The sequence below is a fragment of the Poecilia mexicana genome, unplaced genomic scaffold (genome assembly GCF_051168715.1).
Source record: "Poecilia mexicana isolate PSO_F unplaced genomic scaffold, ASM5116871v1 scaffold_22, whole genome shotgun sequence".
Taxonomy (NCBI): Eukaryota; Metazoa; Chordata; class Actinopteri; order Cyprinodontiformes; family Poeciliidae; genus Poecilia; species Poecilia mexicana.
Genome location: NW_028263391.1, coordinates 150,412 through 171,908, shown reverse-complemented (window position 1 = coordinate 171,908; position 21,497 = coordinate 150,412). Strand labels below are relative to the sequence as shown.

The following is a 21,497-nucleotide window of genomic DNA, read 5'->3' as shown; positions in this document are numbered from 1 at the left end:
AAACTTATGAAATTTTATCAAAAACTGAATGTGTGTGTCTGTGTCTTTGTTTAAAACATATCTGTCTTTCATCCAGTGATGATAGAAAATCAAGAAATTTTACTCAAGAGTAGCAATGCTTCATTAAAAATTTCTCAAGTAAAAGTAAAAAGTATAGTGTGATAAAAATACTCCTAAAAGTATTTTTAAAGGTACTCAAGTAAATGTAATTTAATAAATGTAATTAGTTTCCCAACTCTGCATATGACTATTCAGAAATTTCAAAGAGATTTCTCTTCGTTCGTAATATGGTATGCGTATTTGTGCAGAGATGAGGCTGCAGTGTACTCATATTTTAACCAAATATTTTTTTTGTCGTACAAGTTTCATTAAATCATAAATAACCAACTCTATAATGAGGTGTTTTACGTTATGAAGTTCAATTTGGGTCCAGTAAGACTAAGTTATCTACTACTACTTTTATCACTGATAATTTGACTCGCGAACACAGTTTGTTGTATTTGCATACAGGTGAAAAGGCCTTTACATAAATTACCTACAATCTGAATATGACGAGGGAGAGAGGGACAGGTGTGGGTGAACCGGGATGAAAAGGGATGGGCTGATATACGTAGACATACAGGGCGGGGGAGCAGGGAGCGAGTGTGTGTCGCCATTGCCGCTTGGCAGTGCTGTTGGGAGAGAAGGAGGAAGTCCGCAAAGCCAGCTTTCAGTTTTCAGTGGATACTAGCCTAACATGGACAAGAGTAAAATATGGACTTATCGGTTGTAATGACCTAACAGTATTACGCCTCAAATCAAACCTGGCTTTGGAGTTTTTTTCGGAGAACCCGACTGCCAACAGAAAAAGGGATATATGTTTTTTTTTTTAACCTTCGAACGTGGATATGCTTCCTTCTGTTTTCCGTGGTATATGGATCTAGGAGCCACCATGTTATTAGGTGGGTAGGGGAATGTATCTGAAACGACTTTATGAGCCCACCCAGCACTCTCATTTAAGGACGAAAGGTACCCGCACGACTCTAACTTGGAGTGTTCAAGTAAACCAGTGCCAGAACCCGACCTGGTCCGGTAAACTAGCCTAGATTGTGTTTTTTTTACTCGAGCAATCTCCGTCCGGGTTGGTGCTAACGCTAGCTGTTAGCTAACTCACTCTGCTAGGTTAGCAGTGTTCAGCTAACATTGTCAAAGGGGATTAGAGGTGTGTATTTTTCCTCTCTCCTAATCTTTTTAGGGCGAGATCAATATTTTACGACTGTGGCGCAAAACTGCAGGTGTGACTATTGAAGGGAGCACTGTCGCATTATTCCAACTCAGTCTCTTAGTTCCACTTTAATTCCAAAGGAATCCTCTCTAACCTGTTTATTCATGCACTGACACTTCTTTCCTCCGGCAAAATCATTGTCATTAAACCCACACATTTACTTTCTTTGTTGCTGTTTAGATAGGCAATCTGAAACATTTCTAAAGAAAGTTTATACACTAATAAAATGAGTTTAACAGACAAATTATACAATTCTAAATTAGTTATTGACTTTGTCTACTAGTTGCAGGGATGGTCTTTATAGATGGTCTACATCTATCAAAAAATTTTTAAAGTAGACATTTTTCCTTATTTTGTCATGAGTGGAGTATGTTCACACACAATCTATCTCACTAATGAGAAGTTATGATCAAAAATTTGAACTGGAAACAACAAAACAGCACTGCCATTTATTTTCATTCTGCTGCAGATTGTCAAGGGTAGTTCTGACGCTTTGTTAATGTAGGGCTGTGTGATAATATCGATTTTGCGATACCGATATTTTCTTTCCTAGAAAAAAATCGATATTCATCCGCAAGTATCGTAACATCCAACTGTCACCTTGCTCACTCACTGCTTGCTTCGCCAGGAGAGTAATTAGGTCATCAGGCTTAGTGATTCCTTCAGATGTTAAGTGTCAAGGTTAAAAAGGTATCAAACTATTCAGAGCAGGGTACTTGGTGCACTTTATTTACTTTTTCAAATGCATGTAAGCTACAGTTTGTACTGTTTCAGTTAAAAGAAACATGTTTTCTCACCACTTCTTTGATTCATTTTGTCCAGCTGTCGACTTTAAGTCTGTGTCCATGTCCAACCAGAGCCAGGTATTGTGTAGTTGGTGCTTTTAATTAGTTTTCAGTTAAATTAATTCAGTCCAACTCTATAACAGTCACAAAATGTCACCAAAATCACTCTGTCCCTCTAAAGTCTTTCAGAAAATCGTAAAAGTGTATTGAATTGTATTGTTTACTGAATATCGCAATATATATTGTATTGTGGGCAGAATATCATGTATCATGAGATTATTGTATCACTACAGCCCTAGTTTAATGTATGTTCTGAATGTTAGCAATGTGCCTATGCTCTCACTGGTTTCCTTCAGCCTAACTTTCAGGCCTATCAGTGGAACATTTTCTATAATTCTGAGTTAAGAGTTGCTAACCTAATTCTCAAAGTAATAAGTTATATTGTGGACACTATTTGTGTTGAAAATAGCAATTATTTATCCTGTTGTTTTGAAATAAGTCATGCCTTTAGCTCTCTTAAGTGTTTATGAACAAGGACTCTGAATAATTTGATTATATTCAATGTCATCTCTTTTAGTCTGCCTGTGACATTTGTCTCAGGGTTTTTCACCTAATTTGGTATCGTTTAAAACAGTTTGTTAGGTTTTGTTGTACCCAATGAACTGACATTCATTCAGAGGGTTTTATAGTTTAAAGTAGGGCTGTTGTAAAAGAATATTTTAGTAATCGAGTCCTCTATAGAATATTTTCACGATTGTCCAAGGAATAGGATCTCTCTCTGTCTCTCTTAGCGCCATTCCTACTGTTCAGTCCAAAACCATGATGACGCGATTTTGACGCCACCAATGCTGTCATAGTCCAACCATCACACCGCAAGGTTCAACAGTCCTTATTTCTCCCCAAACCCTCACAAAAAGTCCCACAATTCAACACCATGCTGCTAGCACTTCACAACAACTCATAGGCGGAAGTAAGAGCACTGCCCACCACAAATAATGATCCGGCTGGAACACGGTGCGTTACATACTAAAATTAATTTAAAACGGTGCGCTTCGTTAAAATTTAATTTAACGAAGCTTCAAGGCAGATAAATTTTCCTCGAGGAATTTTAGTAATCGAGGTACTCAACTCATTCAAGGAATTGTCTCAGCCCTAGTTTAACCCTCTGATGCGTAAGCGGGTCCTTTTGGACCCGGTGAGGTCATCTTTTTGCAATATCTTTGCAAAAAGATCATCACTTCATATTCCAGGTATTTCTCAAGAAACATGTTATCATGCAATTCAAATTTTTAATTTACCTTTTATACATTTTAAGAAATAGCATGTTTTATATCGCTACCCCATTCTTCCATGAGTGGGTCCAAAATGACCTGCATTTATTTCCTATGGAATTTAATGGGAATCTTTTTCTTACCAACTGTGACTATCAGGAAAACATTTTTTGTGAACCAAATGCACTGAGACCTAACTGTCACCCCTGAATAATGTTTTACACAGCAATAACTCTTACATATAAGTATTATCTTTATTTTTACCTGTGTGTGTTTGTGTGTCAGTCATGAGTACTGTGACAGCGTTATTGTCACGAATCAACATATTACCTTTCTTCAGAGTTAGCTAATACTAGTTATCTAACCAACTAGCTAACATTGCCATGTATACTAACTATATTGTGCATGTGTATTATTTGTGTGTGCATGTCTGTGTGTGTGACTGAAACCCTGGATAAGAAAACCAAGTGAGAGAATGTGTTGAATGACATGCAAAACCTGTTGATCAATGTGTTCAAGGTTTGTTCTTTTACCAACTCAATAATTATTCATAGCTATATAAATAAATGCATAAATAAATTAGCTGGAAAAGTATAGAGTGCTTTTTCCTGGTCAGGGAGGGTGTCCTGCCCCAAGTAGAGGAGTTCAAGTGTCTTGTGATCTTGTTCACGTATGAGGGAAAAATGGAGCAGGAGATCAACAGGAGGATTGGCGCAGCGTTTGCAGTGAAGCAGGCGCTGTACTGGTCTGTCGAGGTGAAGAGAGAGCCGAGCCAAAAAGCGAAGCTCTTGATCTGCCGGACGATCCACGTTCCTACCCTCATGAGCTTTGGGTCATGTCCGAAAGAACGAGGTACAAGCGGACAAAATAAGTTTTCCCCATAGGGTGTCTGGGCTCTCCCTTAGAGATAGGGTGAGAAGGTCAGATATCCAGGAGGGACTCAGAGTAGAGCCACTGCTCCTTCACGTCAAGAGGAGCATCTGGTTAGGATGCCTTCTGGACTTCTCTCTGGTGAGATGTTCTGAGGATGTCCCACCGGGAGAAGACCCATGGAAGACCCAAGACACGCTGGAGGGACTATGTTTCTTAGCTGGCCTGGGAACGCCTTGGGATTTCCCATGGAGAAGTTGGAACAAGTAGCTGGGGAGAGGGAGGTCTGGGCCTCCTTACTTAGGCTGCCCCCCCCCCCCGACCTTACCCCGGATAAACCGCAGATGGATGGATGGATGGATAGATAAATGCACATTCATACACACACTCACACGTGTGATACACACAGCATAATAGAATACAGACAGTAATGTTAGTGTAAGACTCGTGGGTGACCAGTTATTGTGATTCTCCTTTGTAGAATAGTCCACAGAAATAATTGAGCTCTTTCTCAGTGTCGAAAAATGAAAAAGTGAAAAATGAAAATATTTCAAACATTAAATAATTATTGTGGGAAATAAAACACAGTAGAACGTAATATACAAAACATAATTTTGAATCAAAATGACAAAAGTAGCAAAAAACCACATTAATTTAAATATGGGTCCAAAAAGACCCACTCACGGAAGACTGTATAGTCAGTCACTCACGCATTCAGAGGGTTAAAGCAGAGATTGTCAGGGGCCACTGTCCTGTTTTAAGGGTTTCCCTGTTACTGCATGCCTGTCTTAAATAAATGGATGATTAACAGGATTCTGCATCAATAGGAGGCATGTTAAGGAGGTAGTACTCACTTAAATCAGGTGTGTAACAGAGGCACATCTAAAACATGCAGGACTATTGGCCTTGCTTACTTTCAAAGCAAGTGGAAATTTATAACAGTTAGTGATTATGTAATGTTGACTCAGTTAAATCCAATAAGTGAAACTTATACAAGGTTCCCCTCTGAAATTTTGATAAAGTTGGTGGTGGGACCGTCCACCATGTTTTTGAGTAAAAACTAGCGGGTGCACTGATTTATTGGCCAACCTATTTATTGGTGCTGGTTTCCTTAATTTTGGGAGATCTGTGATCGGCCAAATTTTACATATGAAGCCGATCTTACGCAGCTTGGCAAATGTGTAAGAATCAATTACTGTCCTCTTCTGCTCTCCTGTGAGACAGGTTTGACTGACAGACCGGCCAACCAAGTTATGTCTGCACATTTACAATTAACAATAGTGACCCAACTGCTGCCAACTCAACAACTTTCTTGCTATATTGAGCAACATTTCAGACAAAAATAATTGTTATTGGGCAAAATCGGAATCAGCAGGTTAAGCTTTTTAAAAGATCGGCAATTGGCCAGGAAACTGCAATCGGTGCACCTCTAATAAAAACATGGTGGACTTTAGAACTGGGGTGATGTGTTCTATCTTTCTGGTTTTAGTGAGAACATGAGCAGCAGAATTCTAGTTTTCCACTAGCCCACTTCTATCTGGTACGGTCTTGGTCCACCTCGGCTAGATTCGTTTTCCATTAGCAAATCCTACGTGCCCAGCTGTTCTCAGATTTCAGTACCTGCTTCAGGGCTAGTACTAGCAGGACCAATCTACGTATGACAACAAAACGATTTATTTGACAGCTGACTTCTTTTTGCTGATTTGCTTGTGATTTACATCACTGAAAACTCCAAAACAACTTTAAAGTTTAGCTGTCTGCTATCAGACATCTGCTTAGTACGGAGGAACAGATGAGTTTAATCACGATCAGCACCAGGATCACATACGATAAGTTTTGCAGCAGAATGATCTTGATTTAGCAGCTCTGATAGCAGCTCAATACAGTAATAAAGAAGAGAGAAATGGAGCAGCTGGTCAGCTTTCTGACAGGCTGTACTTTTGTGTTGACATTGTGAAACACCCAAAGTACACATTATCAGCTTATGATATTAATTTTAGTTTTCCTTTGGATTAAGTTTTTTTCTTTTTACATTTTTTGACTGCGTTACATAAACCCAGAAGTTTGCACTTTTAAAAAATAAAGTGCCAGAATGTAATTATATTAACATGCTGCAAAATAATAACTGATCTGAAGCTTTATTGTTGTTTGGGCCAGTAATAAATTTCTATTACACAAAATTAAATATCTGGGTTTATTTGAGTTCAGAACTACAACCTTGAGGTTCTCCTTTGCTGAGTGTTGCTGCAGACATCAGCGGAGAACTGAATGCAGTTGTTGCCGCTCACGACCAGCGCTCAACAGTGAGGAACAGACCATATAAAGGGAAAAGCTCACTACCTGAACCACACCGAGGTTGGCTGCGACTGTACTGGTTAGAGGCTGTCTAGTGCAAAAGTGCTTTTTATGTGGCTCTGAAGGTTCAGGTCAGAATGCATCACTACTACCAGATTTCATGCCTGATCTCTAGTTTCTAGCTGTAATAACTGAAGCTGTACACTGACTCCAAATCGTTACACTTTAGGTCCAAGATAACTTTAATTTTGTTTCTGTTCAGTTGGAGAAAGTTGTGGCACATCCACACATTTTTCTGTTCTAAACATCTGCTCAGAGTAGGGATGGTCCAATCATGCTTTTTTACTCCCGATTCCGATCACCCATGAGGGCCGATCATTGCGGATCACCTGGATTGGCTGTTAATTTTTCGCTTTGTGTACGAATGCTCCTAAGTGATCTGACAAAGTGGAAAAATGATCAGGTAATAAATTCACCCAGTTTTTTAGACAAAACATGCAAAATACTTGCAGGCACAATACAGCAGCTATTCAGTCAAAAGGACAACTGAAAAACCTGCAATCAGTAAAATACACTGAACAAAAATATAAACACCCAATGTAAAGAGTTTTATGAATATTTGTGTTACACAATGTATAGAGAAACTCAAAATATACTTCCAGTAATTACTGATCTTCAAAACAGCTGTGGATCGACAGTCCTTTGAACATGATATGGGTCAGGTTGAGGAATTGGATTTTGTCAAGTTGGCTTCTCCTAGGCAGTTACGGACAGTCTGAGGTGTGATGTGTCTGTTGTGCAGACAGATAGTCTCATCAACTGTGTGTGTCACTGGTCTTAGCCGATGCCGCAGATGGATGAGCCAGATGTGGAGTTCTTGTGCTGGAGTGGTCACACGTGGCTGACGAGGATGAGGTCAGTTTGCAGTAGTGCCCGTCTGTTGGAAACAAACTCTTAAATGGCCTATAGTCCGATAATGGACATTGAGCCGTGCAGCTACTGCTCTGGTGGACGTCCCTACATCCAACATGCCAATGGCACGCTCCGACATAACTTGAGACATCTTGGGGCATTATGACTTGTGGCAAAATGTGACATTTTGGGGTGGCCTTTTATTGTCCCCAGTCCAAGGATTGTCCAGCTGTTGCTCATTTTGTCTGATCACCCACTGGACATGCCCCACCCATGCACTGAGCGAGAGCAAAACCAGCCTGTTACACCGTTAGGTCGTTGACTTAAATCATTTTTTTGGGTTATTTGTTTGGCTTTCTGACTGTGATGCTAATCTGGGTGTTTGTAGATGTGCACTGCTTTGCCTGCTGTCTGATCGCTCCAGATGTCCTCTTATTCCTGCAGTGAGCCTCGATATACCCATACTCTGTCAAGTGCTTGTTTTATAAATTGTCATATTAGATTGGGTGTGTTGATGCATTTTGCTATTCTTCACCTCCGAGGTAATTTTCCGCCGCAACACACAAACTTCCCCATTCACTCTGCACGTTAAAATTCCTCACCACATCACTTAGGATTTGCTGCTGCTCGCTTATGCTGTGTGAAGGAAAGAGGAGATCAGCTGTACAGGCAGGCTGCGGCGTGAGATAAATTTGATCGGTTTTGGTGACTGGCAACAAGAAAGTGATTGGCGATCACCAATCATATATTTTTCACTGAAATCGTCTGATTATGATCGGTGGCCGATCGATCGGCACACCTCTAGTTCAGAGAATTGATGTGTTCACAGTCTCTCAATGACATTGTAATGTAGAGCTGTGTATCATCTATGTAGTTATGATATCCATCCATCCATTTTCTTCTGCTTATCTGGGGTCGTGTCGCAGGGGTAGCAGCTTACGAAGGGAGGCCCAGACTTCCCTCTCCCCAGCTACTTGTTCCAGCTCTTCCGGGACAAGTGTTCTCAAGGTGTTCCCAGGCCAGCCAAGAGACATAGTCCCTCCAACGTGTCCTGGGTCTTCCTCGGGGCCTCCTCCCAGTGGGACGTGCCCGGGACACCTCACCAGGGAGGCGTCCAGGAGGCATCCTGACCAGATGCCCGAGCCACCTCAACTGGCTCCTCTCAACGTGAAGGAGCAGCGGCTCTACTCTGAGTCCCTCTCAGATGACCGAGCTTCTCACCCTATCTCTAAGGGCACCCTACAGAGAAAACCCATTTTGGCCACTTGTATCCGCAATCTCATTCTTTCGGTCATGACCCAAAGCTCATGACCATAGATGAGGGTAAGAACGTAGATCGACTGGTAAATCAAGAGCTTCACTTTTTGTGAAGAAACCCCACTCTGGTTAGCTCTGGTTGTGCAGCTCTACATGAACCGCAGGAATAATTTGTAGTCGCTTTCAGAGGTGCGTTGAGGAGCGGTGAGAATGATTATTTGTGCACCAAGAATTTTGTGTGACTTTTCTATCTCAACACGCTGCCCAGCGCCTGGCTCTGTCTGTGCTGATAAAGTTTATGTATGAGTTCTCGGTTGGACAGAGCGTTAGTGGTTAATGAACCAGCACTAAGCTCATCATGCAGGTTCAGCCTGGTGAGGAGTTTTCGCGTTCTCCTTGCTGTCACTCATCAAGCTGATTTCATATTATTCTATTATTATTTTTATTATTTTTCCGGTTACATGATGCATCAAACCATATCAAATGCTTTGTCCACTTAGTCAGCCAGAGTTAATGTGCGCGGCCATGCGAAGATCCGAGAAACAGGTCCCATAAACACGACCAACCAAAATAGTTTCTGTGTCCCCTTGTTAAAACCTCGACAGACATGAAATGGAAGAGCTACCAAAGCCACATTAGCAGCATTTAATTAAATCTCCCGTGTGTTGCGCATCTCTGCACAGTGCACCGGATTTAACTCATCGTGCAGGGCCGGTCCAAGGCTGTCTGAGGCCTTGAGCAAAATTTGACTTAGGGGCCCCTTTTGTTACTAAAAACATCACCACCACTAAATGCTTCTGTGTTAGATTTAATCTGGGAGAAGGGAATAGTTTAATTGGCCAACCTAAAAACAATCAGTTATAACTGCAGTTTAGTAATTAGTATTTGTGGTCAAACAGAGCTCAAACTCAGATTAAACTCACAGCATCATATTATTGCTGTGGTAAAAAAAACAATCTAACTATGAATATTGTTTTTTGAACTTTTACTAAGTAAACTTGCCAGCTCCTTAAAATCTTACATTTAAATGTTAAACAATTTAAAATCTTTTAATTAGTGTATGCTGAAACCATTAAATCAAATTTAGCAGCATTGATAATCTCAATAAACAAACGTTATATTTATCTGTGGTCTGTGTTAAAATATTAGCATTTATGGGCTCCTGAAGCCCTTGGGGGCCTGATGAAACCACTGACTTAATTTGGATTAACCAGAAGTGCAAATAATTGATATTCATTTTAATTATATTATTTGATTTGTTGTTTTTAAGACTAGTTGTGGATTTAAATAGCATTTCACTGGCAATGTTTTCCTGTAACATATAATTACCCATATAATAACAACATATTATAACATATAATATTTTTACATTTCCTGTCTACTTAACATCTTTTAATACAAAAACACGATTAAACACCGGGCTTTGCAAGTTTTCTGGGAGAAACCCTGCTAATATTATTTTCTGTTATAACCTGAGCTGGTGGAGCATATAGATAGAAATAAGATGGGTCCTATGATTGAGCCTTGGGGTACCCCACATATGACTTCTGTCCGCTTCAATGAGAAGTTACCTATTGAAACAAAGAAATCCCTGTTCTTTATGTAAGATTCAAAAAAAAGTTTAGGACTGGACCAGACTACACAACTCTCCAGTCATTTCAATAATATGTCATAGTCAACAGTGTCAAAAGCTGCAGTGAGGTCCAACAGAACCAGTCCTGTGTTTTCTTTTTTTTTTTTTTTTTGCAGTCTGCGTTTATGTGGATATCATCGAACAATTTGAAGAAGGCAGTCTCAGTACTGTGGTGAGCATGGAAACCAGAAACTTTGCAAAAAAGAGTAGACATTAAGCAAGTATTGTTACTTTACCTCCTCCTCTTCTGCAAGCCTCATCCACGGGAGGATCTCCTCCTGTGGATCACATGGGTAGGCTTTGCTTACCTGTCCTGTATAATTTGTAAAAAAAAAAAAAATAAAAACAATAATAATAAAAATTAAAGCTCCGCGGAGCCTCAAGCGGCCCTCGCAGCCAAGCGCCGCTCAAGCCTATAGCCACCGCGGATGTTCCAGCACCGCCTCCCGCCAGCCACCGCCGACGCTCGCGCGCCGTCCTCCACGCGATCCGCTTTGATGCCTTCGGCAGCGTTCCCTGGCCATGCACCCAAAATCTGGAGTAGATTGGGCCATGTGGCAAGGAGATACAGCTGTTTGATTAACCTAGGGGGCGCAGTGGAGTCAAATTGCAATTAAACTCTATTGGGCTCCTTAGAGGTTCACAAGTGTCACTCATAAAAAGTCTTGTGCAAATAGGATGATGCGTCTGTGAATAAGAGACGATTGTATGCATATGGCGAGGGTCAGCCATTTTGTGACGCCCCCACAGGTCTGTAGGCATTTGCAGAGTTCATCATCATCTCATTTTATGTCAGTCTGCACAGGGTTGGAATCCATGACACACCAACATGTTTTAGAGTGTAAAAGTAAGACATACAGTAGAAAAAACAGGTGACTTCCTGTCGGAAGTGGGCGGGGCTAAGGTGATGTCATCAATCGACCACCTAACTGTGATGAAGGCTGGTCTGTAATGAGACATAGAAAGTCTGATGCAGCTATGACCTTGTATGTTCATGTTATGTCACTTTAATGTATTAAGGCGAATAGTCAAAGTTTGGGACTTAGCCACGCCCACATGCTTTGACATACAAAAATTCCTGTGATAACTTTGGACCTTTAATGTCTCAACTCTCTGCTGACTGAGTTTGAAGTCTGTATCTCGAAAGCTGTAGGAGGAGATAGATCAGATGCGGCGTCTATGAAATAGAGGAAATGGCGGATTTTGATCCAAAATGGCCGACTTCCTGTTGGGTTTGCACCATGGCTCTAAGAGACTTTTTTGTAGGTCCTGACATCATACACGTGTGTACCAAGTTTCATAATTCTAGGTTAAAGCATGGCTTGGAGCTGATCATTTGAAAATTTCTAGGGGGCGCTGTAGAGAAATTAGGCCACGCCCATCAATGACTGTTATGGATTCCTGTTCGGGGATGAATAAGGATGCATCCTAGTGAGTTTGGTGCAGCTGGGCTGAAACATGTGGAATCTAGAGCCAAACGTATGTCGGCGGCGTTCCCTCTGCTTCGCCGCGCTGCCACGGCCACGCCCTCTACTGAAAACTCTTGGCACTTTAAAGCAAGTGAGACCAACATGTTATCTGTCATCCAACACAGAATCATCTTGATTAGGTCGAGAGAGCCATAGATGGAGCTTTACAAGTCAAAAAAATGCACTTCCTGTTCTGAGGGGGCGGGGCTTAGATGACGTCAGACTATGACGACATAGGATCGTCAGGCATCCCACCAGGATCAGTCATGTCAAGTTTGGTGCAGCTGGGCTCCAAATTGTGGAATCTGCAGCCAAACGTATGGACACGGCGTTACAGGTCAGTTCGCCACACTGCCACGCCCACCTGCTCCATCAAAACTAAACAGGGTTGGAATCCAGGACACACCAACATGTTTTCTGTCTGTGGACACAGTTTCATGTTGATTAGGTCAAAGGGGTCAGATAAGGACCGTTCACAGTAAAACATGACACTTCCTGTTCTCAGGGGGCGTGGCCTAAGTGATGTCATCATTAGACCATTGGGTGTTGTAGGGGACCCGATGATGATCAATCACTGAAAGTTTGGTGCTGCTGTGAGTTTTGTTGTAAAAGTTATAACCGTTTTATTTTTCATGGCGACTAGGTGAACTTTGACCCCAGGTAACTCCAATTAGAAAAAAAAAAACCGCAAACCTGTGATAACTTTGGATCGGCCATGCCTTATGAACGATCTGACCGAGTTTGAAGCCGATCGATCGAAGTCCCTAGGACTAGTTCGAAAAAATGCGAACCCTGTAAACGGCCAAAATCGGGTCAAAATCGGAACTTCAATCCAAAATGGCCGACATTCTGTGATACTTGCACTATGACATTAATTGTAAATTCTGAGTGTCTTGGGGAGCTCTACAAGTGTACCAAATTTCAAGTCTCTACGATAAAGTAAGTGAATAGGAAAGGGTCTTTTGAAATTTGCTAGGTGGCGCCCTTGAGCCGTTTCTTGTGCGATTTTTCTGGGGACCTTAAAATACGTAAATTTTCACCGGGCTCTATGCCCCCGCCAAGTTTGGTGAGTTTTTGAATATGATAAAGCCCCCAAAAAGCCAATTTATTTTACGGAAGAATAAGAATAATTTACAGCACAGTTTCAATAGGCTCTCGCAGCGCTTAGCTGCTCGGGCCTAATAAAAAGCGGATTAGATCCGCTGTTTTAGTGGGCCATGTGCATTGCATGTGTTTAAGTTTGTGCTGGTTTTGTGCGACACACACATGATCCATGAAACGTGTTGGAGATGTTGATGTGCTATTGTGGGTCAGGTGCAGTGATAGTACCGTGCGTACCCTTCAATAATATCCTGCGGGTACCCCTGCTGGTGGAACCCCTGCTATTTATAGTTCAATTACACATATTCACATATTTCAGATGTGTAGATCTAAATGGTAATAATCATGTTTCACTGTAATTGAAAACCACAAATTCTGAACTTTGTTTAAGTTTTAAATGGTACCCGAGATGCTAACATTTGGCTGTGACTAGGGGCGTACTGATTTTACTGGCACTGATTTCCATAATTTTGGGAGATCTGTGATTGGCTGATACTTGCATGTGAAGCCGATAGGGCTGAAACGATGCGCATCGTGATATTACATAGCTGGTAGATGTGTTTTTGTGTGTGATGAATGCAGGTGTCAAATCCTGTCGCTATTATTGCAGAACATACGAGCTATAAAAGTCTGGGCAAGGTGAGAGTTCATCTATTAAACTGACTTCAGATGAATACATAAACCAAAAGCTGGAGTATAGATAATTTTTATAAGTGTATTTGTGAGCCTGCCTCTTATTAAATTGAATACAATTTCAGATTTTGTATAACGTTTCTTCAGGTTAATTTAGAAAGTGAGCTATTATTGTTACAAGTTAATTTTCTAAACTACAGAAAAGTTGTTAGGGAAGCTCAAAGGTGAAAAATTTAACTGATGTTGATATGTGATAGTAATACTGCTATTTTAGATTTACCAATGTTTTATTTTATCTTTTCTTATCCGATTACTCAATTAAGCGTAAGAATAATTGATAGATTACTCCATTACTAAAATATTCGTTAACAACAGCCACAGAAGCCGATCTTATCCTCTGATCTTATCTACCTCAGCAAAGGTCTAAAAATCACCCACTGTTCTCTTCTGCTCTCTCGTGAGAGAAGCTTGACTGACAGACTTGCCCACCAGGTCATATCTACATGTTCAAAGTTAACAATAGACACCCCACTCTTGACAACTCAGCGACTTATTTTGCTGTATTTAGTGATATTTCAGACAAAATAAATTGTTTTTAAGAGCAATATTCTGCTGCCCTTCCATGGAAGCATGCAGCATCCAGACGAACATTAAAACACTTTTCCCGTTTTAATTTAAAAGTCGTGTCAATGATGCTGCTTTGACACGACATCACTGACAAAACATATGTATAAAAACCTTCAATAGGACATACAATATTAGAAAACCAGACACCTATGACCTGAAAAGTGAATCACGGCAACAAGAACGTTAGCCGCTGTAACGCTGAACTGATTGTGTGCTGAAGCTGCCAGTAGCAGGAGCTGCACCAAGAAGCTAACAAACACTGAAGAGAAGTAGAGCTGCTATCGATACAGTTGCAGCCAAGCATGTTTTAATGCTACACACTACATTTTAGCAAGCAGTTCAGAGTCTAAAGTGGTATTGTTGTGCATTTTAAGGTGCAACTTTTACCTTCGAGCAAACGCCCCCAAAGGAATCGCAGCGCCCCCCTTTTGTAAATTTTTTTTGCCAGCGATCCCTGCTGTCTCCTGAGCATGCCCGTTGAGAAACGTTATCTTAGGGTGTTTTCACATCTGATAGTCCCCTAGACCTGGTTTAATTGGGGACCAAAATTACATTAGTTACATTTTCAGCTGCTGTGGTTCTTATTCACACTGCACTGAGTCAGACTATCCAAACTAACTGAAAAAACTGTTCCCCTCCTCACCTGTGGTGCCCTGTGTCATAATGGGTCTAATGCAGTGGTTCTTAACCTGGATTTGATCGAATCCCTGGGGTTCGATGAGTCGGTCTCAGGGGTTCGGTGGAGCCTCTGCCGCGGAGGTAAAGACACACTGTGTAAAGTCGTGATGACTCTCCCCGCTTTGCCATCACTTTCTGCAGAGGATCACGTTACATTGATGAGCCAATCAGCGCTCCTGCAGAGGATCACGTTACATTGCTGAGCCAATTGCTGAGCAGAGGATCACGTTACATTGCTGAGCCAATCAGCGCTGCTGCAGAGGATCACGTTACATTGCTTAGCCAATTGCTGAGCAGAGGATCACGTTACATTGCTTAGCCAATAAGAGCTGCGGAGGAGCACTGATTGAAGGAGTTCCACTATCAGCATGGATTTGAACTTGTGTCTTTAATTACTTTAGCAAAGCTCACTGTTTTTACCTAATTCTGGAGCTTTCGGTGTACTTCTAAATCTTTTTCGGGGTTGGTACTGCCTCTAGTGGCGTGGGGGTGGTAACGCAGCTAATATAATTGCATTACTAAATCAGAATACCGCAAAGTATTTTGTATGTCGGCGCGGGGGTGGGGGGATAAGAAGGGTTCAGTGAATGCGCATATGAAACTGGGGGGTTCGGTACCTCAAAAAAGGTTAAGAATCACTGGTCTAATGTTTTTTGCCCACATGCAGAAACACTCACAGAGAGATGGAAGTAAAAGATGTTTATTGCAAAAATCAAACAAAGAAACACGGCTAGGGGGGTCAGCGGGTCAGAGTCCGGGTGCGTCTGCACACAAGGGAAGAGAGAGGTTAATGGTTTCACAGGGGATGAGAAGGGAGTCAACGAATGGCCGTGAGCTCTGTTCTTACTTGAAAAGCAAGTGGAGGATGATGGGCGGAGGAATGTGGTTCCAGATGAAGGGGAAAGCTGATGTTGGCTGGCTGGAGATTAACCCGACGTTGGAGGGTGGGCAGGTCAGATTTGTCACCACGGAGGAGCAGCGAGGCGTCACAAAAGGTTTCTTCAGGGCTGGTGGACTTGAGGAAACAGACTCCAAAGGTCTCAAAGGATTCCTGAGGAAGAGCCACAAGAAACGGGGTGAGGGCCTGAACAAACTCGGATCAAAAAACAAGACGTCTCTAGACTAAACACACTGAGGAGCTAGAGTACCAAAACTGGCAAACACTCTGGCAAGGAAGTGTTGGCTGTTTTCTGCTTATATACTCCTCTGGATAATTCCCCTCAGGTGTGGATAGTTGAGCCTGCAGGCACGCCCTCTCCAGCAGAGTGGTTCAATGGCTCCCTCTGGTGGACTGCCGAAGGGACAGTTCTTCAGCAGTCCCTCTGGTGGACTGCCGAAGAACTGAAAAGGAAGCCAAACTAATCCCCACACCCTGGAACCCAACATTACCCCCCCCCCTCAACGACCGCCACCTGGCGGTCCAGAAGAGCCAGGGGACTGGGAAGAACAAAAATCAGAAATAAGGGACGGATCCTAAATAAATGAGCCTGGCACCCATAAACGGTCCTCAGGACCATAGCCCTCCCAGTCCACCAGGTATTGCCAACCCCGCCCACGCCTCCGAGAGTCAACAATCCGGCGGACCGAGTAAGCCGGGTGACCATCAATGTCCAGGGGTCAGGGGGCCCAGCTGGGGGGCACAAGGGGCTGGAATGGACTGGTTTAACCTGAGAAACATGAAACGTGGGGTGGACACGAAGTGAGGATGGCAGTCGCAGACGAACCGCTGATGGGCCAACAATGCGCCCAATGAAACGAGGGGACAACTTTTTGGACATTGATTTCAAGGGGATGTCTCTTGTGGAAAGCCAAACCTTCTGACCAGGAACAAACGTAGGGGCAGCCCTCCTCTTACGGTCATCCCAACGATGATTTTGTTCAGCGGTGCGGTTCAGGGCAGTGATAGTCCTGTTCCAGATGACCCTACACCGTTGAAGGTGGTGCTGGACTGAGGTGACCGAGATGTCCTTTTCGTCAGCCGGGAACAGTGGGGGTTGATAACCTAATGAGACCTGGAAAGGGGACAACCCAGTGGCAGAGGACACGTGGGAGTTATGTGCATACTCCACCCAGGGGAGGTAAGTGCTCCAGTCGGCCGGATTGGTGGCGGTCAGACATCTGAGGGTGGTCTCCAACTCCTGGTTAAGTCGTTCGACTTGACCATTTGACTGTGGGTGATAACCAGAGGTGAGTGACACCTTTGCTTCAAGAGCACAACAAAAATTTCTCCAAACTTGAGCAGTGAACTGTGGCCCTCGGTCAGAGAGGATGTCCAGAGGTATACCATGTAATCTAAACACATGCTTAACTAGGAGTTGAGCTGTTTGAAAGGCTGAAGGAAGTTTTCTCAGAGCCACTAAGTGGCAAGCTTTAGAAAATCGATCACTAATGGTCAAAATAGTGGTCATACCTTTGGAAACAGGCAGTCCGGTGATGAAATTGACAGCTATATGCTACCAGGGCCATTTGGGAGTTGGTAAGGGTTGAAGAAGTCCTGAGGGAGGCTGATGGGAGGACTTATTCCGAGCACAAATGGGACAGGCTAAGACATAATCTTTAACGTCCTTTTGGACGGACGGCCACCAAAAACGTCGATTAACTAGAGCTACGGTTCTGCTGATGCCTGGATGAGCAGAAAACTTCGAGGAGTGTAACCAACTGATGACACGGGCACGCATAGCTGTAGGTACGTACATCTTGTTGGATGGGCCGGTCCATGGATCAGGCTCAGACTGTTGTGCTTGTTTAACAAGATCTTCGATCTCCCAGGTTGCCGTAGCAACCGAACAGCTAGGAGGTAGAATGGGGGCTGGCTCCTTCTCAGAGACGTCTGGAGAGAAAAGTCTGGATGGGGCATCTGGCTTCACGTTACGGGATCCTGGGCGGAAAGAAATGGATAAGTTAAACTGAGAGAAGAATAAAGACCAACGTGACTGTCGAGGATTGAGTCTTTTAGCTGACTGGAGGTAAGCTAGATTTTTATGGTCCGTCCAAACCACGACAGGGAGAATAGCACCCTCGAGCCAATGTCGCCACTCCTCTAATGCTAATTTGATAGCAAGTAGTTCACGATCCCCAACATCATAATTTCTCTCCGCGGGGGACAGTCTGCGGGAGAAATAGGCACACGAATGAGTCTTGTGATCACTTTCTGAGAGCTGAGAGAGAACGGCTCCTACTCCTGAATCTGAAGCATCCACGTCGACAATGAACTGTTTGGTGGGGTCAGGCTGGATGAGAACAGGCGCGTTGGCAAAAAGGCTTTTTAACCTGGAAAAGGCTTCATTAGCTGCAGGGGTCCAGCTGAATGGAGTCTTGGTTGAGTTTAGAGCAGTTAAGGGTTGGGCAGTTTGGCTATAATTACGAATAAAACGTTGGTAGAAATTGGCGAACCCAAGAAATCTTTGGAGTTGTTTTCGGGTTGTAGGAGTGGGCCATTCTAAAACTGCCTTGACTTTTTCCTCCGCTGGTCTGACCTGTCAACCCTCTAGGATGAAACCCAGGAAGGAGACTGATGGTTGGTGAAACTCGCATTTCTCCACTTTTACAAACAACTTATTTTCCAGGAGGCGCTGCAACACCAGAAGGACATGGTTCCTGTGCTCAAGTAAGTTCTTAGAAAAAATCAAAATGTCATCGAGATAGACAAACACGAACACATTCAGAAAGTCCCTTAGGACATCATTAACGAGAGCCTGAAAGCACGCTGGTGCGTTAGTTAAACCGAAGGGCATCACTAAATACTCAAAATGGCCTAATGGAGTCTTAAAGGCCGTCTTCCACTCATCCCCTTCTTTGATGCGGAGTAAGTGGTAGGCGTTCCTAAAATCTAGTTTTGTGAACTCCTTGGCCCCTTGAACTGGCTCAAAGGCAGAGGAGAGGAGTGGCAGAGGGTATTTGTTCTTAACAGTGATTTGGTTCAGCCCTCTGAAGTCAATGCAAGGTCTTAAAGAGCCGTCTTTCTTCCCTACAAAGAAAAAACCAGCCCCTAAAGGGGAGGAGGAATGGCGGATGATGCCAGCTGCTAACCACTCCTGTATATATTTCTCCATGGTCTCCCTTTCAGGTTTGGAGATGTTGTAGAGTCGACTGTTGGGCAAAGGAGCCTCGGGTAGCAGATCTATTGCACAGTCAATAGGCTCGAATCCTATTATCTAAGCGTATGGACAGTTTTATTAAGTCCTCCTAAGATTCGGGTTCATCTAGTGATGAACTTAATGGGATTGTTTAAAGCAGGGGTCCCCAAACTACGGCCCGCGGGCCGGATCCGGCCCGCCACGTCATTTGGTCCGGCCCCTCATACCAGAGAGCATTCAGTGTTTTTTTTCATATATTGTATTTTCCGGTTTATATGTGGATTTTTCTTCAACCACCAGGGGGGCTCTTGAGCAGATGTGAAACTAACTTTCCCTCAATGGAATATATACTAGTCAGTCCCAGTCACCGTTTCACTCACGGTTTTTTCCATTTGCATTCTGGGTAAAGATCTATCTAAAAGCACGAATGTGTCGTCGCGCTCCCCCCCCCCGTCCACAAGAATTTTCTAAGGTTTCTTTCTCCAAAAACTAAGACCGGCCCCCGACCAGAGAAAGGAACAGCTATGTGGCCCTCGCAGGAAAAAGTTTGGGGACCCCTGGTTTAAAGCGTTTAGGTATGCACTTTTGAGCGCTTTTATGTGTTCGCATCCACCTGAATAATATGTAGTTGCGACCCTGATTCCATCATGTAAAATTTCCTCAAATGAAACAGTCTTTTTAAAACTTAATTCGTCCTTTAACTCTCTGTCTCTTTATTGAAGAATTTTGTTAAATATTTAAACCAGTTTTCTGTGCCATGCCCTGCTCAAAGGCGTGACACAAAAATGGGAGGCAGAGAAGCAAATCTGCACAAACATTAATTTATTCATACAAAAAATATATAGCTCTTGGAGGACTACACAGCCAATCTGAGAGGAGCATGAACCAATGTTGCTGCCCATTCCGGTCTGATCCGGAGGTCAAGCAAGCAGGCCAGTGACTGGCTGGCCGGGCTTTTATCATCAGCCCGGTGTGTTCAATTAGCAGCCCATCCATCTGCTTCCTGAAAAGAGGAAAAATAGAGGCCCCTACTGACATGTTTGGTCACCTGACTCTGGTGCAGGACAATTACAAACGCAACACAAGCAAAGGTAAGTCTGAAGTTTATTTTCGACCAGCAGCTGGGACAGACAGGTGAACGGACGGCAACAGGCAGGAGGTGAGGACCCATCGGGGATTCGCTCTGGTGGGAAAAGGTGAGTTATGAACACGTCGTCTGAATGGGAGCTCAATGTGCAACAGAGAAGAGGCAGATCTTACTGTTGGTGGAGATGAGTTGGTCCTGGGGGGGAACCGGTATATCCACTGAGATTGAGAGACCGTTGGAGGGTGGACAGGCAGGCGAGCGCATTGATCCGGGAGCAATCCAGCAGCGAAGGTGGGCGGATAGGACGGAGCCAGGCAGGAGACGGGAAACGGCTATCAGCATGAGCTGATGGGAACCGGGCGGGAAACAGAACCAGAAAAGGGTTTTCTCGGACCAGGAACGAGGACTCGCTGGATACGTAGAACCATCTGGCATCTGCCACCAGAATCCAGCTCCTATTTAACCGCTCCTCCTGATAGGATGATGAGCTCCAGCTGGCTACACCTGTCTGACACACCCTGCAGGAGAGAAGATAGGAGACACACACTCACAGCACTCATCTCAGTGGATATGACACCTACTGGACTGGAGGGGATCGTCACCCCCTTCCCACATAAAAATGGAGTACCCACTAGGACTCCAAAAGCACACCTGACGTTCATCGATGCTTTTCATTTTCTCCTGAGAAGAGGTCAACTTTCCCATAGCCATTTCCACCCTCACATACAAACGACGTCTAAAACCATTGACATAGTCGATTAAATTACTCGGAGGTTGTGAAGGTCCCACAGCATCATGCAACAATTTAAGCGGCCCATGCACTGCACGTCCAAAAACAAGCTTGTTTTGACTAAAACTAATGCTCTCCTGCACCATCATCAGGTCACTGCGAGAAAAAGACAAAAGGGGACATCTACAGAGAAAATCACACTTTCCTTTGCTAGAAATAACAGGTTATGAGGACCAAACAGAGGAAGAGGACAGAGTTGGCTGTAGGAGCTGCTGATGTTTTGCTGCTGCTGCCTTCAGTTTCGTGAATGAAACAATGAATGACATTTACCTCTGGTTGGACTGTGTGATCTGTTAAGAACTTCTATAGCTATGTGTCCGGCTGTTGACGAATAAACATTTCGTTCGGTGTTGTAGAGGTTTCACATTCGGTACCGGTGTTCTAGCTCCAATAGCATTTCCAGTACTAATAGCTCCATTAGCGCTGCTTGTCTTTGACATTTCTCCCAGCATCTATAGCGCTGTATCTGGTTCGGCATCAGCTGTGCTTTATGGTGGAATTTATGTGGTGGTGGAAACAGTGACACTGGACTTTACCACCGACAACGGACCTCCATGGGTCCGGTCGGATCGGTGATGTCAGTACCGCAGGCAGTATAGCTCCTGTTCTCAAAGAGCATCCAGCTCTGCCTGTTTCAGCGACAGTATGGCATTTATTTTTAGCTTGTTAAGGTCGCGGTACACTGTGGTGGTCCTCCATTCTACTGATAAGACATTTAGAGTTCCAATATTGAGTGACAATGAAGAAGA

At 43.4% G+C, this 21,497-nt stretch overlaps 1 protein-coding gene across 6 annotated transcripts in view; it reads left to right on the top strand.

The window, feature by feature from the left end:
• The first annotated feature begins 611 nt into the window (after positions 1-611).
• arhgap5 (Rho GTPase activating protein 5) overlaps positions 612-21,497 on the top strand; it is a 104,809-nt gene continuing 83,923 nt past the window's right edge. For 3 of the 6 annotated variants that reach the window (XR_015761924.1, XR_015761923.1, XM_088002427.1), the window contains exon 1: positions 612-941. The gene's annotated coding sequence lies outside the window, so the exon portion shown is untranslated. Of the gene's footprint in view, positions 1,009-21,497 lie in introns of all 6 variants that reach the window. The other 3 variants (XM_088002426.1, XM_088002424.1, XM_088002425.1) reach the window with 2 other exon arrangements.